Consider the following 3,954-nt stretch of genomic DNA (forward strand, 5'->3'; position numbering starts at 1 on the left):
ACGACTAATCCACCTGTTCCAAAGCAGCTGAATTTACAGTTTCAGGCCTGCAAAGCTAAAAGATGAGAGGAAAAAATGACAAAGAGAATAGAAAGAAATTAATAAGAGAATAAAAGCAAAATTCTCATATGGTAAGACTCCCTGCTTTGTATATCTGTAGGCAGGAAAATACTGTGATTAATATAATTTGATTCATCAGGGATTCTTTGAGCACTTAGCAGTACACCTAGCACTATCTAATTTCCACTGAGGGCAAGAGGATTGTGGACCATTTAAGAAATAAAGCCATACTGTGCCAACCTGCCACAGGATTACTGCAGAGCCCACACATTATTTTCTCATATAAAACAATTGCATGGTAGTTGAGTCGGTGATATTATCTACCTTCAAAACATTCTGCCTTATTGAGCAAATGCCACTCAAGATCAATGAGGTAGGAGGTATAGGTATAGCAAACTCTGGTATATCACCCACTAAATACCATAGGAATGAATTTTTTTTTTAAATGAAAGAATCAAAAGAAGAAACGTAATACACATTTACTGTGTGACAGAAGCACTCCAAGAAATGTATGTGTATATATCATACAATTCTCACAATGGCTCTATTAAATGAGCAAAACTTTGGAGGAAACTAAGAGAGAGAAAGGTCAAACAGCTTTCTTGGGTTATATAACTTGAAATCAAAAAGTAATCGCATGTACCTTCCACACTACAAAACTGCCCTTCTCCATCATTTAAGTCAAGAAAGCGTTGAAAGACACTTTGAAATTGATAATGCATGTTTGTCCACTATCAAGCTTGAGATTGTATTTTAGGTCAGACACCTCTGTGTAGAGTCCTGTGAGGCAGAGATTGTTATGATTTCCTTAATTAATTTATTTATTCTTTATCAGATCTTAGTTGATTTACCTACTGCATGACAGACACTTTTCCAGAGTGTGGATGAAAGCAGTAAGCACTAAGGTTTCTTGCATTATGGCAGCAACATTCCAGTGGAGTTTTGGAAAATCAATACAAAAAATAAATGTATGCTATTCTGATCACTTGGGAGAACAGGACATGAGAATAGATTGAAAGTGGTTAAAGGAATGAAAAGTTGTTTTAGGACAGGTAATACATGAAGGCTGCTCTCTGGAGGTGACATCTGCAGTGTCCTGAGTTAAGAGAAGCCATGAGCTATGCAAACATCTGGAGGATAAGCATTTTAGGCCAAGGAGGAGTATGTGCATTGGCCACAATGCCGGAGTGTGTTTGATGTTCAAGGAACAGTGTAGCTGGAGAGAGGTGAGAAAGAGTATGAGTAGTAGAAGATGTTCTGGAGGTTATGGGTGTAGAATGTTAGAGGCTGGGAAGGGATTCACACTTTAGGTGTTACAGAAAACTATTGGAGGGATTTGGGTGGGGCTAGGATCATGTTTAATATGATAATTCTGGCTGCTGTATGGATAATGAGCGGTAGCAAGTCCAATAGAATGAAGGAGGACAATAAGGAGATTATTGCAAAATTCCAAGCATTGACAGTCGTGGCTGATGATGGTCTGGTCTAGAGTGGTGAAGATGAATGCTATGAGAAGTGCTGAGATGTAGAATATATTTTAAACATAAAGCTGGTAAGATTTGGGGTACAAGAAAAGGGAAGGAGTCAGGAATGAATCCATTGTTTTTGCCTGAGCAATTCAGTAAGTTGTGATGTTATATCCTGAAATGAGAGACACTTGGGGAGATGCAGATTTGTGTTTGTGCATCACTGTGTGTGCTGTGTGTAGGTGTGTACATGCATGTGCATACATGAGTAGATATATCTGTGGAATCAAGTGCTATGTTTTGAACATATTTTTGACCCTATTAGTTTCTCAGAATGGAAGCTCCATGACAGCAAGGACTCTGTCTTGCTCATTGTTATACCATGTAGAACAATGCCTGCCTGAGAATTATTAGCCAGCGAAAAAATGTTTGTTGTATGAGAGAATAAATAAATGTATGAATAAAAATTGAGATGTTGTAGGCAATTAGATCTAAAAATATGAAATTCATAGGTTATTTGCATAGGGTTGCTATAAAATCACAATACTAAATGAGATCATTTTGGAAGTCTATATGGACAGAGAAAATACTCTAAGGGTTTAATCCTGGGGCACTCAATTGAATATTTTAGTAGAAATCAGTATAATATACACCAAAGAAACTGAAAAGTTTCTGTCATTAAAATGAATAGAAAAATTTCAGAACACAAGTGAATAAAGTATCTCAGCTGAGAATGGACTTCTTATTTGAAAATGTGGAAGTCATTTTAATTTTAAAAATATTCTTGTCTAGATATAACAAGAAAAACATTATCTATTTCATAATATAAAATACTATGTTGAAGTTACAAGTCTAGAAACTTATGATTATTTTTTATTTACAGTATAAAATATATCTAGCCCACTTAACTGCAGGCTCTTGAAAAAGCACTGAATAGAAAACAATTTGATACTGCCTCTATTTCTCTGAAGAGCACATGTCAGTTTATTAGATTATCTAGTATTGGTAAGTATAGATGAAGTTGATCATATACATTTTGTAAAACTGAAATATTTGAAAGTGAAAGGGGCACAGTTTCTAGCTATGCTAGGTCAGTAGGCATTGTTCTTTATTTTCCCAGGCAAATCAGGATGTAGGGTCACCCTGTCCATGTGAGTCCATGGACAATACATAGAGTCATGATCCAAAAAAAAAAAAAAGAAAGAAAGAAGGATGGGGCATTTCAGTGGGGAGTAGGGGAAGAAGTAAAAATCCTGAGTGGTCTGAAGTTAACAGAAGGCATTCAATAAGGAGGCAACAAGGTTGAGGAAAATAGAAGGAGATTCAAGGATCTGAAAGACAGGTCTGGTATGATTAAGTATCAAAAGGAGGAAAGAAGGGTGTTCACTGAAATGGCAATGAAAAATTGCTCACAAATGTTAGTGTGTTTAAAATTAAATAATATTAGATTAATGAAAACAAACAATAACCTCTTTTCAGGTCTGCCATAGCTGGTTTCTTTTTCTGATCTTTTTCTGTTTATCTCTTACCTTCAAGAAATTTTACATTCAAGAAATGTTACAAACTGGCTTATTTTTCAGAACACTGGACAAGGAGTCTAAATACCTATTTTCTAAGTCCAGCTGTGGGATGAATTACTTATGTGATTTTAAGAAAATCATTTCATATCTCAAATTTTTAATCCTTCCTGTCCAAACCTCAAAGTAAATAATCATCATGATATATATCATAGGATTATAGCAAGGATCTGGTGACATTATTTATATAAACTTTATTGTTTATAAAGCCCTCTAACATTGTCACCTTTTGTTTATTCTAAAATGAATGACTTATTTTGATATTTCCCAGGCAAAAGACTAAAGGCAGCACTTGGAAATCAGTTATGCATGCTTCTGGCTGTACACATTTCTAATAATCTGTAAGACCAATCTAGAGATTGAATCCTCCTGTGGCTACACTTTTATGCAATGGGCACTTTCAGAATTTAGTGATTGAGTTTCCATTTGAATGCAGAATCCTACTCTGCTTACGGATGTTAGAATTAGAAAATATAAACATGTTGTTTAATAATGCCCCTCCTAGTAGGGTGGTGGTACTTTCTGTTCCTTATGCCTGTAATATTATTTTTCTTTTATTTCTGTTAATAACTAGTGCACTCTTATTGAAGCTTCAAAGCTCATCTAACACATTACCTTCTATCTATCAAGACCTACCTTAGGAGCACGTGCAAAGGCACAGTGAGATTTGGGGGTGGGTCCAGCCAGGATCTCAAAGATACTCTTTTTACCTAAAAGTGTGGGCACAGTTTTAGAACATTGTGGAAGAGATGATGCAAGCATGCTATATTGCATCTGGGCACCTTTTATCCTTGCCATATGAGTTATCTTGTGTCTGCAGAAGTCAGAACACCTGGGTTCTGGTCTTTGCA

Source organism: Microcebus murinus, chromosome 13 (genome assembly GCF_040939455.1).
Source record: "Microcebus murinus isolate Inina chromosome 13, M.murinus_Inina_mat1.0, whole genome shotgun sequence".
NCBI classification, from domain to species: domain Eukaryota; kingdom Metazoa; phylum Chordata; class Mammalia; order Primates; family Cheirogaleidae; genus Microcebus; species Microcebus murinus.